General features: G+C 35.8%; 2 protein-coding genes across 3 annotated transcripts in view; one reads left to right on the forward strand and one right to left on the reverse strand.

The window, feature by feature from the left end:
* Nucleotides 1-20,697, forward strand: part of LOC147914398 (uncharacterized) — a 918,190-nt gene that overhangs the window by 139,017 nt on the left and 758,476 nt on the right. The window lies entirely within an intron of this gene.
* The window catches only part of LOC147914399 (uncharacterized), a 56,995-nt gene continuing 54,881 nt past the window's right edge, over nt 18,584-20,697 (reverse strand). For both annotated transcript variants that reach the window (XR_015555443.1, XM_087444578.1), the window contains one exon: nt 18,584-19,228. The gene's annotated coding sequence lies outside the window, so the exon portion shown is untranslated. The remainder of the gene's footprint in view (nt 19,229-20,697) is intronic.

Genomic DNA, 20,697 nt, shown 5'->3' on the forward strand with positions numbered 1-20,697 from the left:
AAGCCATCTCATGTTCGTTGATTAGAAGACTCGATATTGTTAAGATGTCAATACTACTCTAAGCAATCTACAGATTCAATGCAATCTCTGTCAAAACCTCAAGGACATTTTTTCCAGAAATAGAAAAGTCCATTCTAAAATTCGTATGGCATTTCAAGGGACCCCAAGTAGCCAAAACAATCTAGAAAAAGAGGACAGTCTTTTCAACAGATAGTTGTTGGAAAACTGGATATCTACATTTGGAAGAATGAAGTTGGACCTTTACCTAACACCATATACAAAAATGAATTCAAGTGGATCAAAGACCTAAGCTTAAGAGCTAAAACTATAAAACTCTTAGGGGAAAAGCTTCATGACCTCGGTCTTGGCAATGATTTCTTGGATATGACACCAAAAGCACAGGCAATAAAAGAAAAAATAAACACCATGGATTCCATCAAAATTAAAAACCGTTGTACTACAAAGGATACTATCAACAGAGTAAAAAGGCAATCCACAGAATGGGAGAAAATATTTGTATATTATATATCAAATTAGGAATTGATATACAAAATACATAGAGAACTCCCAAAACTCAACAACAAAAAACCCAATTAAAAAATAACCAAAGACAAGTAAACATTTCTCCAAAGAAGACATACAAATAGTGAAAAGCCCATGAAAAGATGCTCAACATCACTAGTTATTAGGGAAATGCAAATCAAAACCCTGAGGAGACACCACTTCATAGTTATTAGGATAACTATTATTTTAAATAGTAGTAATAAGTGTTAGGGCGGATGTGGAGAAATCAGAACCCTTGAGCACTGGTAGTGGGAATGCAAAAAATGTTGCAGCTGCTGTGGAAAATAAGGTGATTCCTTAAAAAATTAAACACAGAACTACCATATGATCCAGCACTCCCACTTCTGGCTATATACCCAAAAGAATCGAAATAAGAACACAAACAGATATCCTTATAGCCATGTTTATAGCAGTATTATTCACAACTGACAAAAGGTGGAAGCAACGCGAGTGTCCATTGACAGATGAATGGGTAAAATTTGGTATATACATAGAAGGAAATATTATTCTGCTTTAAAAAGAAATGAAATTCTGACACATGCTACATGAATGAACCTTAAATACGTTATGCTAAGTGAAATAAGCCAGTCAAAAAGGACAAATACTGTATGATTCCACTGATATGAGTTACCTAGAGCAGTCAAATTCATAAAGAAAGAAAGTAGAATGGTGGTTAGAGGGGCTCGGTGGAGGGGGGAGTTTGGAGTTATTGTTTAATGGGTATATAGGTTCAGTTTTGCAAGAGGAAAAAAGTTCTGGAGATGGATTGTAGTGAGAGTTTATATATAAAGTGTCATGCCAGTGAACTGTACACTTACAAATGGTTAAAATGGTATATTTTATGTTAGGTGTATTTACTGAAATTTAAAAAGTAAAAAAAAAAAAAATCCAAACCACAAAAATCAATGCTGCAAAGAGAAACATTTTATAATGGCGTGGTCTTCAATGATATGGATGGGTCAATGTTCTGAAGCCTCTCAGGTACTTAGGTAATTAAAATAAAATTAAGGAAGAGGTGCATTCCTTTCAAATAGTCTCTCCAGTGGCTTTTTAGGAAACCAAGTAACTGCTAAATCACTGAGTCATCAGGAGGATTACTCATATTCACAACTTTGAAGCTTGCTTATAAGGTTTTCATTTGAAGCATTTATCTGCCAAGAGCTGATAGTGTGAACAAATTTGCTTTCCAATAAAAATCTCTTGTGTTCTTTGTACTTTGAACATATACCAACAAATTAGAGGAACTCATAGACTAGTAAATATAAACTATTTCAATTGTCACCCTGACATTTTGTTATTTTCTTAGTAAACATAACTATAGGAGTTACCTGTAAAAGCATTATAAAAAAATGCATTCTGGAAAAGTAAAGCAATCACAAAAATAATGTGTTAAATAAAATAAATTATTTTAGAATACCTGATTGTGGATTTACCTCCTTTAAGGTAGTTGCATATAAGGGAGAGTATACAGATTTCATTTCCTCCAAAAAGAAAAAAGATTTTATCTTGTTATCATTGGGGAAGCAGCTGCCAAGTAGAATAGTGTTGGCTTCTTAGTTGCAAGTATTGGAAACATACCCTAGCTGACTTATGCAGGTAAAGAAATTATTAAAAGAGGTTAAGTGACTCAAGTATTCAGAAGAACCAAAAAACCAACTTTGGGGGCCACATATCTAGGAGAAATGCTAAAATAATGCCAAATAACCCTTGAATTCACTCCTGACAGCTTGTACCCCCTCCTGGACACTGACTGTCTCAGCGAGTACTTCTGCCACTCTACCTGCTTGCAGCTAAAAGTGGTTCCTGCTGCTGTGTTTCTTAAGGTGGGTTATGTAAATACCCTGCTTGAGAACCTAAGTTGTGATTTAGATCATGAGATGGGGCTAACTGACTTGTAGAGCCTTCAGAATGTACTAAGTCTTATAAACATGGAAGGTTAGGAGAGTGAAGAACTAGTATTGTCAGCTTTGACAATGGGAGATGCAGAATTGTCAACACATAAAAAGAGGTCAGATGCTGGACAGTAGAAAAGAATGACAATTTCAACAACAGGGTGAGCACTGAAGAAGGATTCAGAGGGCTATGTAGGAATTAAAGTTCTATTATTAGCTTGCTATGTGGTATTTAACAAATGACCAAGATGGCCTTAATGTTCCCCTCAGCTTGACTACACTTTAGAGTGGCTTCTTCCCTACTCTAGGCCTCTGACTTCCCTTTTCTTTGACCGTTTACTTTGGAAAGCTTGCAAATGTATATTCTTTCCCCGCCCTTCTGAGATGTAAATCTTCCAGCCTCTTGCCAGTTTCACTTCTTTTTTTTAAATTTTATTTTATTTATTTTTTCCCCCAAAGCCCCAGTAAATAGGTGTATGTCATAGCTGCACATCTTTCTAGTTGGTGTATGTGGGACACGGCCTCAGCATGGCCGGGATCCGAACCTGGGCCGCCAGCAGCAGAGCACGCGCACTTAACCGCTAAGCCACGGGGCCGTCCCGTCAGTTTCATTTCTGAGGAATGTCTTTCTCAAGGACCTGGGAGCCATTCCTTTGAAAAGTAACCATCAATAAAGTTAGGGCCTTTATCTCCCAGTCTCTGTGGGAGGGTAGGGGCCTAACTTCAATAAACGCAAATTAGCAAACACAGACAGCCTGATCACAGAGGCCCCCTAATGTCCATCCTACAGGACTTTTACACTAACTCACCCCGGCACTTAAAAACAACTCTCAACTTTGTTTCAATGGAGTTGAGTTCAGTTTCTCTCACCTATTGCAATAGTTTTTTTTTTTTTTTTTTTAAAGATTTTATTTATTTATTTTTTCCCCCCAAATCCCCAGTACATAGTTGTATGTCATAGCTGTACATTCTTCTAGTTGCTGTATGTGGGACACGGCCTCAGCGTGGCCGGAGAAGCAGTGTGTCAGTGCGCGCCCGGAATCGGAACCCGGGCCGCCAGCAGCAGAGCGCACGCACTTAACCACTAAGCCACGGGGCCGGCCCTATTGCAATAGTTTTGATCTCTACTGCAATAGTCTTAAATACAGTCTTCCTTGCCTGTTTTAACTCCATCTAGTGCAATGTTTCTTTGACACAAATGATTAAAATATGTATAATTGTATAACAGGTAGATAGATATGATATGTATGATGCATGTATATACACACACGTACTACATGACATATCTATATATCTATATACTGTTAAAATATAATTTTCCTAAGAAGATAAAATCATGAGTCACATACAGATAGAAAAATGAATCATGTTAAAGAATTTGTTTTACTCAGCGGTATGATTAGGCAGATGTTTTAACCAATTCAAAGGAAAAATCAAAAGAGAACAAATTAGGGCCGGCCCCGTGGCTTAGTGGTTAAGTGCTCGCGCTCCGCTGCTGGCGGCCCGGGTTTGGATCCCGGGCGAGCACCGACGCACCGCTTCTCCAGCCATGCTGAGGCCGCGTCCCACATACAGCAACTGGAATGAATGTGCAGCTACGACATACAACTATCTACTGGGGCTTTGGGGGAAAAATAAATAAATAAAATCTTTAAAAAAAAAAAAAAAGAGAACAAATTAATATGGAATAAAGGAATATTGAGATGAATTGATATAAAGACAAACTAACTTTTGGGAGTGGCAAGTCAATTAGATCATTAATAGACAGGATGGAATTTACATATCTTTCAGTTATCTACAACTTACAGAAAGTTGGAAGTTACGCAACAGCTCAAAGACAATGAACAGGGCTGGAATCTGATAACCTGGAAGTGTATATTTTAGATAATGCACAGTTTTCCAATGGAACACAAATTTGCTTTTTTACAATGTACAATAGCGGATGTGGGGTGTGGGTGTGTATGCGTGTGTGTGTGTATGTGTTTGTGTGTGTGTATTATGAATGGTGTGCTAACAAGTTTCTCCTAAGATACTAACAAAAACTCAAATGGATAACAGTAGGCATTAGGGGCCAAAGTGTAGGAAATGGGCATTCATTAATTATCAGTGGAAACCTAAATTGTTTCAAAATCTTTGGAAGTAAATTTGTCAATATTTTACAAATTTTTGAAATTATATAGCCGTTGACACAGCAAACCTACCTATAGAAATTTCTCTTACACAAATACAGGTACATGGGAGCAAATATGTGTGTGTACACACACACACACACAACATTTACTCTCGGTTTTTAAAATAATAGTGAAAGGCTGAAACAATATACATATTCATGAGTATGGGTGAAGCTAAATAAATTGTGGTAGAGCTCTATGATAAAATATTCTGTAAATGATAAAAAGAATGTGGCATATCTATATGCAATCTATAAAATGATCTCCAAAATATAATCTTAAGTGAGAAAAATGAGGTTTATATAATGCAAGTAGCTATAAATAAATAAATCTGTTATTTCCTTATGCTTGCACAGCAAGTTTCTTGTTCTGTTAGCACCTGTGCCATTATGCCTTCTAAATGTTTCTTTTATATAACTTTCTCCAAGGTTGTGCTTTGATCAACCTTCTGGCAGGGCTGGGGAGTTTCTCTTTTTTGCTTCTAGCACATATGTTGCTCAGATGTTGTTGTTATTATTTTGTCGGAATTGAGTAGAATGGTAGAATGGCACATTCCTTTGGAGAAATGAGCTCCTGAGTTGACCCACAAAAAGGCATAATGCTCTTTGCGTTTGTTTTCTTAGCCTTGCAGTAAAGACCTTCTGAAGAACAATCTGAAAGGGTATTTCAAAATCTGTGGAAAAAAAAGTACATAATATTAAGAGAAATGATATTATCAACAAAGGTTTAGAGAATGTGGTGCTTACTTGAGTGTGTGAGCGCCCTAGTCCTCAGTGCAGTGCTGTGATATTCAGGGCCAACTTTGACCGAAGAGAAGGAAGGTAGTGCATTTCTAATTAGACTTTCTTGCATGGGAGAGATAAATCATAATTTTAATCCCTGATATATAGCATTTTAGTATTCTGACCTTTCAGTAAAGGTACATGCTTGATTAGAAAACATTTGAAACACACTTGCCATTGGAAGACAGAGTTGTAAATGGTAAAAGCAATGAAATAAGCCCCCAACTCAATATAGACTCTCCAAAGGTCAACATAAAGCAGCCCATCTATTTAACTGCCCAAATATATGAGGCATTCATCCTCGTCCAAGGCAGTTTCATGATAAAGACCATAAAACAAAAGCAATGGCACTACATTAAGAGAGTTTATCATCTGTATTAATAAGATAAAATTCCATACATTTATATATACATATACGTAATATTCTAAAAACTATGATTCTGTAGGTGATTCTTCTTTGCCATCACATGATACCACCTTTAATTCTAAAAGGTTTGACAGATATCCTATCAGATTAATTTGAAAAGGCTGCCAGTGAATTAGAAAAGATTTATCAGCAAGAAAGGGATTCCTAATAGCTTCCTAAAAGAGAAACTTCCCTCGCTCAAGTTTGTTGTTGTTTTGCTTTTCTGTGAGAATTAATGGATTGTTTTCTGCTCTGTTGAATTATTAAACTTCCTGATATTATACTTTCTTTAAGCCACTGTCTGTGAAGGCTTACCTTCAGAATTGTTGCCTCAGCAGAAACGAGTGAGTTTAAAAAAGGAAACAAAAAAACTGTTGGCTTGAAAAAAAGACTTGAAAGAAAATAGAAAGGGAAATAATTTCATCATTAGACTTTTAGTATTTTATATAGTATGTTCTTAAACCATAAATCCTAATTTATGGGATTTAAATCATTGGGACTCACTAAGATATCTCTAATTACCTGAGGGAACTTTGTAAATTTCTGAAATATTATTTTTCACTTCTGTTTATAAAATAGGAAAAGGTAATAGAGTTTTTTAAAAAAATATTAGGTATTGCCATAAAACGGAGATGAGAGGCAAGCACCTAAAATTCTGGGAATGTCTGTTTGAACTACTTAACTAAGGATTTGTTCATTTTTAAAAATAGTTTCACTTATACTAATTCAATATAAACAAATGCACAGATTTTCCAATTCTTATTCCCCGTATAACCATACTACTGAAAAAAAATTATAAAAAGACTTTGCCATCAGTCACAAATATTTTCATATTTGAACACCTATTACATAAATATTCTTCTGCACATCCCATGTGCTTCTTACATAGAGCTAACTTTTCTCAATATTTAATCATCCTCCTTTGGCCTTCCTGGAATATATTTTCCTGATCTTCTTATTTATGCTTTTCGCCTATAGGTAAGGCAATGGATTTATGGAAGATGTTCACTGGTACTCTTAAGCAGGATGCTCATTTTCTAACATGAATAAGACATATTCAGAACATTTTTCAGGCCTCATTGCTTGCCATTGATGAGAACTGAGTATCATAACACAACATAGGAGAGAATGGGAAAACTAGCAGTAATTTAAATCGTAATATCATGAGATATCTTCTGCAGAAAAAACATGAATTGTGTACATTTGTGGAACATAAAATAAAAAATCAACACCAACATAGGATCTTTAAAGGCTTCAAAACACTATTAACAATATTGACTAGTGAAATTAAGCAAGAGTCTGCTGAGGTAGATAAAGTAAGGCTATTGTTCCCATGTTAAAAATGAGAACACAGAGAAAAATGAAGAAAGAGAAAAGGAGGAAATGACTTTCATTGGTCTGAAAAGCAATTTAGCAACTGAGGCAATCATTCGCAATGATGCCAGCTACAAGAGATCTGAAGCATCAATTTTCCCTCAAACTTTCAGACTGCTGAAGTGTAAACAATGTAGCAATAGTAATCTACACAAGCTAACATAAAACGGACCGGAAGGAGAACCTGGGACGGTAAGGCGTAGGGGTAGGGAAAGGGCTTGGTGTTGGAAGTAGATGGCCCAGGATTGCTCCCACTCAGAGGAAGAAAAGTATTGTGATTAAGCTTGTAGCTGTCAAAATAGCTGGGGTCATTTTAGTTTTAGAAAGAGGTCTACACATATAAAAATCCCAACCGCTTCCTTGACTCTTTACCCGTGTGTCAGCATATCATTTAGGAATCAAGTTTGCTTTTATAATGAGCCTGACCTTATCATGAAACAAGGGAGCAATTAGCAGAAGGAGTTTTGTCATCCTTAGCCAAAAAGTTTGAATTATTAACCACTCCATTGAAAACAAGATAAAAAGACAGTATTTCTGACACTGTATCAGAAACAGGCAAGGACTAGGGGGCAAGAGGATGGGATAGCCTGGTGTGAGGGCAAGATCCCAGATGTAAAACGCCGATTAAGCATCTGATATTTAGAAAAATGGAAAGAATAAATGGAATTATAATTTTGATTTTTAATACAATGGTTAAAGAATGTCTTTAAGTCTCATGTATACCCTATAAAGGAACAACAAAGGCCCGGTTATTCTTTAGTGATTTTCTTTTGTTTAGGCATATTTACCTAAAATATATCATTGGTCTTTTTAAACATAAGGTTTTAAGTGAATTCTTCTTTACACCACTATGTTTGCGGAATGTGTTTTGCTGATTATCCCCAGAGCACAAGAGTAACCCCTACACCACCCATAATTAATCTGGGTGTCCAGACTCATGACACGACACATGTACTAGCTTGATATGACAAGATTTCTCATTCATATAATGAGATTTTCTGAGGGGAGTAGGTGGGTCACCCAGGCTGATCTGGAATAGCTTGAATGACAGGCTTTGCTTTTGATTGTGGATGGGCAGAGGGAGCAGGGTGAAGGTTTTGTGGGCTGAAATTTCCATGGTTTGAACTTCCTCACCACTGTCAAGAGAGGCAGCAGGCAGACATTCTTATTTGCTTATCCAAATGTGGGGCAAAAGGGGAAGGAGAAAGAGTAGGGCCTAAAAGTCATCAGCATTCATATATCAAAAATGGAGTCACACATCCTTTTTAGAAGAATAAATGAAAAATACAATTTTATTCAGAGCCAGAAATATCATGAATGAAATAAAAAGTCAAGCTATCTTCTCCTTTAGTTTTCTATCTTAGTCATCAGGACTAATAGAAACTTTCTTCTATAAAATGATCCCTTCTCATGACCCATTTGACCTACACCTACTTATCCTTAACGATCACTGCAAATGAGAAATGTTTTGTATTCTAAAAAGACCCACTTTGAGTCTCGAAATGTCGTTAAATATTCCCCCCATATCTCCTTAGTGACTCATTTGTATTTCTATTACAACATTTCTAATTTTGTATAACTATTTGTTACACGTTGTTGAACTGTGTTTTTTCTGCTCCCCAGAATTTTGGATGAAGGCCTAAAGCTTAGAAAAAAACGTTTATAAGTACTCTCTTAGACATCTCTCATTTGCTCATAACAATCACTCTCCAACTTTCTCCATCTTTCTCCATTCTTCTCTCTATTCCATGGACAAACATTGGATTCTCTTGCCCTTTGGTTCCTGTTTGGTTTTAGCCAATGGGGGACACTAGCAGACAGAGGATACAAGAGAGGGAGGTGTGTGGTTTATCTCGGCGTGATGGAAACTATCAAGCGAAGGTCACAACCCCTCTCAAGGCCGCCTCTCTATTAAATTTTTTCTCCAGTTTCTGATAAATGCTTCCTCTTCTTGTTTCTTAAGGTTGTCTAGAAGCAAGGGTACTGCACCATCCTTTATGATTCTCTTCATTCTGTCCACACCTTGTCAGTAGTGTTATTATTAAACTCTTCTTGAAAAATCTTGAATGTGCCATTTATTTGCCATTGGGAAACTGATTTATACATATCCCAAGATTATTGAGAAGTGCTACACACATCTATGCAGGAATTACCAAGTAGTAGAACAGCTGGAATTGGAGCCTTCATCTTTATCACTCCATCAAACTTTTTAAGAGACCAGAAATTTTGAAGGACATTCATTGATAAATTTTATGTGTGCTTTGAATTTTCTCCTCTACTCCCAAAACTAGATATATAAATTGTTTGCAAGAAGGAAAGCTTGGCATTTCCATCTTGAGTTACACAATTGTTGGGTTGCATAAATTATAGAACCAACTCCGTATAATTTCTTGAATGCATTGTAGTGTATTTGTTTTCTATTGCTTCTGGAGGTCAGAAATCTGAAATGGGTCTTACAGATATCTACAAAGGTATCTATAGAGCTGTTCCTTCTGTGGGTTCTAGGGAAAAATCTGTTTTTGCCTTTTCCAGCTTCTAGAGACTATTTGCATTCCTGGTCCACATCATTCCAACCTCTGTTGCCATTGTCACATCTCTTTCTCTTTCTCTGACCCTTCTGCTTCCCTCTTATAAGGGCCTTGCTGATTACATTGGGCCTACATGGATAATCCGGGATAATCTATACATTTCAAGATCCTTAACCTAACCACATATGCAGAGTGCCTTCCACCACATAAGCTAACATTCATAGGGTCTGAGAATTAGGACATAGACATTCTTGGGGAGTCATTATTCAGCTGAACACATGTAGGGAGAGACTTTTGGGGACAGAGGGATTTGTGTACTCTGGAAATTGAGACGTGTGAGCATAGATTCTGGTTCTTGCTTAGCAAGTGAAAAATATGAAGACCAAATGCAAGCTCTAGCAGCTTGAAAACATAGGATAAAGAGATTGGTTATAATTGGGATAAACTGAATTTCCGCCATTTAGCCGAACTAAGATGTGCAGCATTCTACGGAACAAGTGAACTCCGTGGGAATAGATGGCTTGAATCATTGTGAAGGGACCCAACCTAGGAGGACCTTACCAGTGTAGAAGAACTTAAGTAGTAAGAAGTTGTGTGTGGTAGACCACCACAGAACATAATGTGGGAGGTGGGGTGGTATCACAAGATCAGTGGGAGAGGTCACGTCCCATGTCAGAGAACCATGCCATATGTCACTGTAGAGGGTAAAAAGTAAACATAAATGCAGTGAATAAACCATGTGAGTGTCTGTAACAACAGCAAATATTATTCAAAGAGATAATTAAATAGCACCAAGTAAATAAAATGGCCTTAGCATCTTTTCTTCTGTCCTCTCCTAGCCATGACCCTAGAATAACAAGAAGGGATGAGGAGATGAGAAGGGCATGTTGAAGAGTGGACCACGCTTCTCTTTGCCACTGAAGATTCCTGAACCAAAGGAAAGAACTGAGTTGAGGAGAGGGGAAATTATTGGCATTGTATGTGAGATTGAGTTTTTGTATTAGATTGGACTGAATGTCTTAACAAGTAAACACAAAATTTTTCCTAATTATAGAAATCCTCTTGATATATTTTCAGGAGTAGGGACAGAAAATCAGAAAGAGTACACTTGAAAATAATGAAATATAGCCATTTTTTATTTATAGCCTATCAAGTCTAGCCCATTGGAAAAAAACAGCTATGCAGATTAACATAGTTAATATTAATCCCCTTTTCCCTACCTTTAGACTGAGTATAAAGAGTGCAGGGTTTCCTTCTAGTCACCTGTGTGTGAGAAGGCTATGTCTCTATATCCCTCCTTTTGTTTATTTCTTTATACTCCTGAGGAGAGTGAAATCTTTTAAATTAATAATTCATCAAGTTATGCTTTGATAAATGGTGAATATTACAAAGAAAAAAATTATTTGTTTGTAAATTCCCTTTTCTGATGAATGTGAAAAACTTAAAAAACCTACAAAGGACTGCAAGGATGTTCCTCAATATTCTAGGATGAAGCCTAGAAAATTAGTTTTGACTTTGTAGCACACCTAGGTGGAATAAACAAAGTAATAAAAAAACAATAACAAACACCTGCACCAACAAACTTAACAAATAAACAAGCAAATGAAAAACCTTTGGGGTTGCTGAGAAGGTAAAGGACTAAAACTATGGCAAAGAAGGAAAACCAGAGAAATGCCCTTTATAAGTTAACATCATGAACTTTGGAGTGGTAAAGAATACATTTTATATCATTTTCTAGAAATCCAAGCTGTTCGTCATTCTCAAATATGGTCCTAAATAGAAGCTTTCAGAAAATATTGAAGTTTCCATCATAAAATTTATATTTCATGGATTTATTTCTTAGTTTTGCATTCCATCGTTATTCACCACTTGACTTTCTAAAGACTGATTGGTTTACCAGCACGTTTACCTTGAAAAAACTTTTTTTTTTTTTTTTAAGATTTTATTTATTTTTTGCCCCCAAAGCCCCAGTAGATAGTTGTATGTCACAGCTGCACACCCTTCTAGTTGCTGTATGTGGGACTCGGCCCCAGGATGGACAGAGAAGTGGTGCCTTGATGCGCACCCGGGATCCGAACCTGGGCCACCAGCATCGCAGTGCGCGCACTTAACCACCAAGCCACAGGGCCGGCCCACCTTGAAAAAACTTTTAAAATAAAATTTGAATTTAACTAAAGCAAGGTATAAAATCATCATATCAGAATTCCAAGAGAAGTGAAAAGATAAAATATATTTTGAAATCTGTGTAACATATATAAATATAATTACAGAATAATTTGAATCAGTTATATTTATTTGGAATAATAATTTTTTGGCTTTGTTCACAATTTCTCAAGTAGGCCTGCCTTTTTTTATATACAGTCCTCTACACATCAGCATAATAATAATAGGATATAGACATTCACCCCTAAGTAACAGCCACAGTTTCTCCAAACTTACTCTCAAAAAACCAAAAGAAAGAAAAAGAAAAAAAGATGTGAAAAAGAAATAGGACAGAGCAGTTAAATAGCATTCAATTATCATTACACTTGCTTCCTGGTTTTTATTACACTGGATTGATGCTTTTTTTAATGGAAAAGCATGTCTATCATAGACCACATACTCAGTGATGTAATTATCCTGTGAGGTCCATGGAGAGCTCCCCAGACATTATTTTAGATGTTTTTGAAATTAATTATATCAAATGAATTGTTTGAAGTATAGAAAACCTCAATTTTCATACTTTACTATTAATTTAGGAATTATAGAAAATGAAATGTACAATCTGTGTATAACCATCAATGCATAAATCTAGTCCCCTTCTTGGGAGTGTTGATATCACTGGGATTAGATTTAGAAAAGTTCCTGGCAATTAGATCTTCATTAAATTGTAGCAATTACTGTATTGTTATTTTAGGTGTTCTAATTATTGGTTTGATTTGGAAAATTGACAAAAGGTCTGTAAACTATTACAAGAAGAAGGGCAAAACTCCTGTTAGTGATAAAATCCCTTCTTTTAGAGATTTTACCAGTCATGTTATTGTTCAGTCTGGACTTCAATTTCTGCTAGGATTCACACATGGACTAATATTCCAATATGGAAGATATTTGTCATTCAAAACATTTAACACATCCGTAAATTGTGTTCTCCTTTCCCCTAAAAAATACTCATATAATTTTACAGATTTAAAATTGAAAATAGAAAAGAGTCCATAGGAGACTCCTTGGGATAGCCTAAGGATATTTAAAAAATCAAAATTCCATCTGTAATCTTAAATATCGATGGTGAAATAAACCAGGGAATAAACATTACTTACTTGAAGTGATCAGTTTTGGAGATAAATAACCTAATCTGGGCAAGCCATTTAATTTTGTGGAAGATATAACTTACCCTGTAAAGGGCCTTGCTCTATTTCCAGAGGAAGGAACACTATTCTTCTATCTGTAACAGGATGTTCACATCTGACAACAATTAAGAGAAATGGGACCACTTAGCCTCTTGAACTGCAGCAACCATAAGAGAGCAAAAAATTGGAGAAAGAAATGTTAAATGATTGAGTACAAATGAACCATGGTGTGAAGCAATTCAGTTAAAGTATTTCATGTCCAGAAATAATGTTTTCAGGGAATAGTACTTTGACTACTAATTATGTAACTCATAACTTACAATGCCAGTGACCCTGACTTTTGAGATTTTGTGAGCAATTTTAATTTAGAGGTATGATGCTGGCAGACCACACAGTTTTCAGCAAGTCAATTAGAAACATGCAAGAAGTTCCCCTAACAGAATCACAAATTGTAGTGTCTTTTCCCAGTACTTTTGACTTAAGTAACATCTATTATAGGCTAAGCAACCAATATCATTGTTTAAAGTTTTCCTCGGCCCATTTTTTTTTTAAACTCTAGAGAACTAATACTGCCAAAGATTTCTCAGAACATGTGTCTATAATTCCCTTACATGACTCCTGGGTCACTGGGAAACTGTAACATTTAGTGAACTTTGTACAATTAGCTCTGTCCTTTGGGTGTTCAAACACATTTTCTTTATCCTTACACTGTGTATAGAAAAGGAAAATTTACAGAGGAAATGTAGTCTTGCAATCTTTTTCATTGAAGTCTCCCAGGGCACTTTACAATCATTAAAAGTTATAATTAGCACTGAAGTACATTCAACTCCTAAAAGGATCGTTTTTTTTAAACTAATAACTTTTTTTAACATTTGTATTTTAAAGTCTCAAAACAGTTTAAGTGCTCCCAACTTCAACAGATAATGACTTCCTAAGCATAAAGAATCCAAAGTCTTTTTAAATGCTCTGAAACATATTTCCTGATCCTCTCTAGATTCTGTTCATTGAAAACAGCCAACTATTTACATAATTTAAATAGGGTTTCTTTATTTAAAAAGGTATCAGATAAGGAGATAAGCAAAACTATAGTAGCAGATTAACTAAGGAGAATATGGTAAGAGTTATGAATTTTACTCTATGTCTCAAGCATGTTACTAGTTAAAATTAGGCCTTTATATTAATCTCTTCTGTTATATTTTTCAAAAGTTTAGTTTTATATGGTAGATACTGTTGGTTGGGAACTCAAGCTATGTACATAATCTTCTCCCCAGCCACCATCCAGCTGGGGTTAATATATGACACAATTCTAGCCAATGTCATTGTCAAGATCTCTGAAATATCTGCTGTCACAGTTTCATGGATGACACGACTCTTCTGGATCAAAGACAAAGGAAAATTGTTATTCACAACAATAACAGTAGCTGGAGTATCATCATTTTCTTGTGCTGATTCCTTATCAAGGCAAGGCTGAAAAATTTGGCCAGTAAAGAAAGAGCAAGCCCTTTTTAGATAGACTGTTTATTTAAAAAAGAAAGAAAAGCAAAGTTGCCTGCTTCTGTGCCATTTGTCCCTTAAGATAGCACTAAAACAAAAGGGGCAGATGACGTGACTGTACAACACGAGTGTTGGGAGATCCTATTGCTGAGGAGCTGATATTATGCTGTAGCCAAGCAGTTTTAGAGCCTGCAGCTGTACCCTAAGGAGGCAAGGCAGACAGCCTCATAGCTCATCAGAAACTGGAAGCTTATGAAAAAAAAGTCTCATGATAGCCTCCCAGGGGAATAGGGAGGCAAGTGGAAAATAACCTTGTAACAGCTCTTCACAAACTTCCCATGGTCTCATGTTCCAGGAGATCACAGGGCATTATACTAAGACTTAGATCAGCTGCAGTTCAGTCTTGCTTACGTAGTCTACGTAGAAATGTGTGAGGTTGCCAGGGTGCCCTGGTGGAGTCATCCTCAAATCCCCCAAACCTCAGTCCCACAGGCAATACAGTAAGAGCCGGGTGAATCCTGCACACACAGTGCTTTGCATTACAGAAGCAGACTCTGAGCTTAGGAAACCACAACATTTTACAATAGCTACAAGAACATATGCCTGCCCTTTATCTCAAAAGAAAACATTATCTTGATTTTACTAGGCAATACACAAACTTGCTCTCTGCTCTACAAGGAGATTCTATCTCCCAAGGTTGTTCACCACATAAATACCTTAAAAGACTGTGTACAACAAAACACTGTCGGTGCCTTTGCATACATACAAAAGCATAAGAGACTCGTGGAGAATCGTCTCCAATAACCATGGATTACAAAATAGCAGGTGGAGTTGCTGAGTGAAGTTTCTCAGAAAAATTTTGCTTTCCTGACTAAAACAAAACCGAAACAGATTCAGCAGGTCCAACTTTCCCTTCACAGCCCTTGCACCTGATCCCTTTTTAAACAGAAATGTAATGTCTAATGTATTGTAGGGACCAAGGGGCCAAGAACAAGAAGATTCCACACAATAAGGATGGTAGAACAGAAAAACAGGAGCCTATTTCCACAAAATACTGTTAAGCAGTTTCAATTGCCCTGGACTGCCTCCCTTCTGTTTTTGTATGAAGGTGTGTGTGTGTGTGTGTGTGTGTGTGTGTGTGTGAGCATGAGAGAGAGAGAACAGAGAAAAGATGCTATTTGCTTGAGCAGTCATGAGCCAAATACTCTGTTGCTTGCATTTGAAAACATTTCTAATCAAAACAGCTTGAATTCAGAAGAAAATGTACGTCATGATTCCTTGACAGTGAATGCTCTCCCAAATCTCCATTACTGAATGGAGCCAGACTCTCATTTGCTGCTATTATGCCTAAGTTAACATTATTGCCCTATGCTTAATTGTGTGACTTTAGAAAATACACTCACTCCACACTGGGCTTTTTCCCCTTCTATTGCATTTGGGATAACATTATCTAATTGGCTTGGTGGGAAGATTAATTTATAATGATTATAAATACATCTCCTGAGGCCCATAGAGATGATTAATAAATATCTGTTTCCTTAGATCAAAATGCCCCTGTTAACCTCCTGTGAAGATACTGGTGATTAAAATATCCTTTATTCATTATCTTCTTCAAAAATATTTTTGTTAATTTCTAAGCACATCATCTATATCAGAAGTTTAACAGGATTTTTTAGATTTTTTCTGTCCTTAAGTCATGTTCGGTAATAATTTATGTTCATAGGTATGTTTTTTCCTGAATTATCGTGGAACCAAATAGAACAGCAGTAATTTAGTTGACCTTTATTCTGGCAGCAAATGACTGTACTTAATTTCTTTAAAAAGTCTTGGCAAAAAATTAGATATTTTAATTTATCCACAAATGAGGCAATATTTATTTTTCGTTTTGTCATCTTTGTTGTTTTTCTCACCCCCATAACATTATTTAGGGAAACATATGTTTACCTATGGGGGAAAAATAAGAATGCTTTTGAGAACAAGAGGTAATTTGGAGTTTGAGTGGAGTAATATATTTTTGAAAAAATTGTACACTTTTGGATTCAATTTGCTAATATTTTGTTGAGGATTTTTGAACCTATGTTCATGAGAGATACTGGTCTGCAGTTTTCCTTTGTTGTAATATGTATCTGATTTTGTTTAGGGCAACGACGACCTCATAGAATAAATTAGGAAGTGTTTCCTCTGCTTCTAATATCTGGAAGAGATTGTGGAGAAATAATATAATTTCTTTCTTAAATAATTGGTACTGATATTTCAATAAGTATTAAAAATTATAGGAATAAGTGAACTCAGTCATGATGAGTACACAGAAAAAGTAGAGAGAAATTAAATAATTAGAGCCCAAAGTATTTGAGCTATAAAAAGATTAACAGCGATTATAACATTATAATTATTATAATATTAATTAATTATAATAGTTATAATAAGATAAAGGATGATACTATTCTAGTACACTAATCAAAATGAACTGAGACATGAAATTTTTCATGAATGACTGATTGGAAATAAAATAAGAATGTAAGTGTGAGGGAAAAAGTTAAATGTTACCAGCATTTGGCCTGAATCTGAGACCTAGTCAAATGGTGACATGGTGCACTAAAGGAATCTGCACCCAGTGATTGAACATTATTTGTCAAGTGCATCCTTAATTATCACAATAATGACATGAAGCTAGTCCTCATATTTCACAAAGGATGATATGCCTGAAGAGGGAGAGAGCTAACAAGTTTGAGTTTCTTTCACTTCAGCATCTTGCTACTTCCATAAGACACCATGCTGATTCCCTGGGTCAGAAGACAGAACTTTCTGGAAAGGTATCAGATGATAGGATTTAGGAACCTCCTGCTAATTTGTGATAAGCTTGTCCCAGTGATTTAGCATTAATACTGAACTTATCCTAGTATTAGTGATTTAAAGGCTGGATAAATAGACATGAAGTAATATCACAAACAGGAGGCATTCAAGATTGTCAAAAAAGTTTGGATCTTTTTATCATTTCTTGTCCCCCATATGACCACCAAACCTGGTCCTTCCTTACCCTCAAGATCTTGAATTTGAGTTCTAGAGAAAAGGCAATGAAATTAAAACAAAAGGGCAGTTCTCTAAGACGTTGTAAACCTGAGTAGCTATGGGTTTGGGTCTCCTCATATAAAAGAGGTTGGAACTTAGGTTGGGTAGAGGTACTCTTCTCACTTCATCAGAGTTAAGATGCTGTTAGGGCCCTGGCAGTACTGGCACGAGGGCCTGTGCATATTAATGCTTCAGGTTCTGGGAGATTTGGGCAAAGCATGTCACCTTCAGTTCTGCAGTGCATTAATTAATTCAGATGATTGTTAATGATAGAAGGTAGTAGTAGATCTAGAAGGCGACTTCATTGGGAGAGGCAAAATGTATGTATTACTTCTAAAATATATGAAGAAAATATAACTTTATATTCTATAACTGATTTGAGCTTCTGTAAGAACTCCTACCCCACTCACTGGTAGCAGGTATCAGGAAAAATTGTGAAGACATTGAAATGAGCAAAAATGATTACTGTCCCATTGAGTGTACCCTTCCAGGTTACCTCTGCCTTTCATTGACTTTGAGCCATTTTAAAACTCTGAAAGTTGTAGGATACTAATAGAAAAGGAAATGTTTCTTGTCCATAAAATTACAAATTGTGTCTGGTGGAGATATACATAAAAATTGCCCTGTGGATATTGACCAATGTTTTGTAGATTCATTTCAGCCTTCTTTATAGCCGTTAATATGCGTGTTTTTTAGATTCTCCTTTGAACTGGTTATAACACTACTCGTTACCTCATTATTTAATGAATTAATCTAATCTTTAAAACATGAGAAAAAATTGTTTCATGCTAGTAAAATCATTTAGGCTTTGTGCTATCTCATGAAATGCTATTAATTAATGATTAGATTTCTTTGATAGATATGGGCCCATTCAGGTTATCTTATTTCTCCTTGCATGAATGTTGGTAGTTTGTATCTTTCAAGAAATTGATTCACTTCATATAAGTTATCAAATTTATGGACATAAATTTGCTCACAGTATTCTTTTGTTATTCTTTAATGTCCATGAGTCAGTAATGATGACCACTCATTTATTTCTGATATTGGTAATTTTTATTTTCTATTTTTTCTTAGCTGAGTCAGAGATTTATCAATCTTTTCAAAGAACTGGCTTTTTTTTTAACTTTGTCAATTTTTTCCTGTTTTCAATTTTATTGATTACTGCTCTGTTTCTATCTATTTCCCTTTAGATTGATTTGAGTTTAAATTGCTCTTCTTTTTCTAGTTCCCTGAAGAGTTTTTGGTTATTGAATTTTTCTTCTTTTCTTACACATACATTCAATGCCATGAATTTTCCTTTACACACTGTTTTCACTATGTCTCACAAATTTTTATCCGTTCCATTTTCACTTTTATTTAGTTCAAAATATTTTTAATTTCTCTTCAGACTTCTTTAACCCATGGTTCATTTAGAAGTGTGACTTAATTTTTTTCTCCAGCTACCACCGTATTGCTCTCCTTCCTTTTAAAACAAAAATCCTTGAACAAGTCTTCTCTATTTGCTTCTCCCAAGAGTTCAATTTCCATTTTCTCCCAAAGTCAGTCAAACAGACCAATTTTTGTTACATCATCATCTTAATTGTTCCTGTTTGTAGATGACATGATCTTATATATAGAAAACCCTAAAGACCACAAAAAAATAAAAATGTTAGAACTAATAAATGAATTCAGCACAATAGCAGGATACAAAATGAACAAACAAAAATCAGTTACTCTTTGGGGCCAGCCTGGTGGCGCAAGCGGTTAAGTACGCGCACTCTGCTGTGGCATCCCGGGGTTCCCTGGTTCGGATCCCAGGCATGCGCCGATGCACCACTTGGCAATCCATGCTATGGCGGCATCCTATATAATGTGGAGGAAGATGGGCACGGATGTTAGCCCAGGGCCATTCTTCTTCAGCAAAAAAAAATAAATAAATAAAGAGGAGGATTGGCAGATGTTAGCACAGGGCTGATCTTCCTCACACACACACACACAAAATCAGTTACTCTTTTATACACTAACAAACTATCTGAAAAGGAAATTAGGAAAACAACCCCATTTACCTAGCATCGAAAAGAATAAAATACTTGGAATAAACTTAACTAAGGTGGTAAAAGACGTGAACATTGAAAGCTACAAAACATTGATGAAAGATATTAAAGAAGACACAAACAATGAAAAGACATCATGTGTTCATGGATTGGAAGACTTAATTATTGTGAAAATGTTCCTACTCCCCAAAGCAATCTACAGATTCAATGACATCCCTACCAAAATCCCAATGTCACTTTTTACAGAAATAGAAAACAAAGCAATTCTAAAATTCATATAGAATCACAAAAGACTTCTAAATAGTCAAATCCCTCTTGAGAGAGAAGAACAAAGCTGGAGGCATCATACTTCCTGATTTCAAGATATATTACAAACTTATAGTACTTAAAACAGTGTGGTACTGGAATAAAGACAGATATGTAGACCAATGGAACAGAATAGAGAGCCCAGAAATAAATACTCACATATACAGTCAACTAATCATTGATAAGAGTGCCAAGAACACACAACGGGCAAAGAAGAATCTCTTCAATAGATAGTGCTGGACATACACATGCAAAAGAATGAAATTGGCCTCCTTTTACACCATACACAAAAAACAACTCAAAATGGATTAAAGACTTAACTGTAAGACCTGAAACTGTAAAATTGCTAAAAGAGAACAAAGAGAAAAAGCTCCCTGATGTGGTCTTCTTAATGGTTTAATGGATATGACACCACAGCACAAGCAACAAAAGAAAAATAGACAAGTAGGACTACATCAAAAACCAAAAGGTTCTGCACAGCAAAGGAAATAATAAAAAAAGTGAAAGATCACCTACAGAATGGCAGAAAATATTTGCAAAGCATATATCTGGTAAGGGATTTATTTCCAAAATATATAAGGAAGTGCTACAACTCAATAGCAAAAAAACAAAAACCAAAAACACAATTGAAAAATGGGCTATGGACTTGAATAGACATTTCGCCGAAAGAAGACATACAAGTGGCCAACGGGAACATGAAAAAATGCTCAACATCACTAATCTACAGGGAAATGCAAATCTAAGTCACAATG

The sequence above is a fragment of the Ceratotherium simum genome, chromosome 20 (genome assembly GCF_057802395.1).
Source record: "Ceratotherium simum simum isolate JZ-2026a chromosome 20, ASM5780239v1, whole genome shotgun sequence".
Lineage (NCBI taxonomy): Eukaryota > Metazoa > Chordata > Mammalia > Perissodactyla > Rhinocerotidae > Ceratotherium > Ceratotherium simum.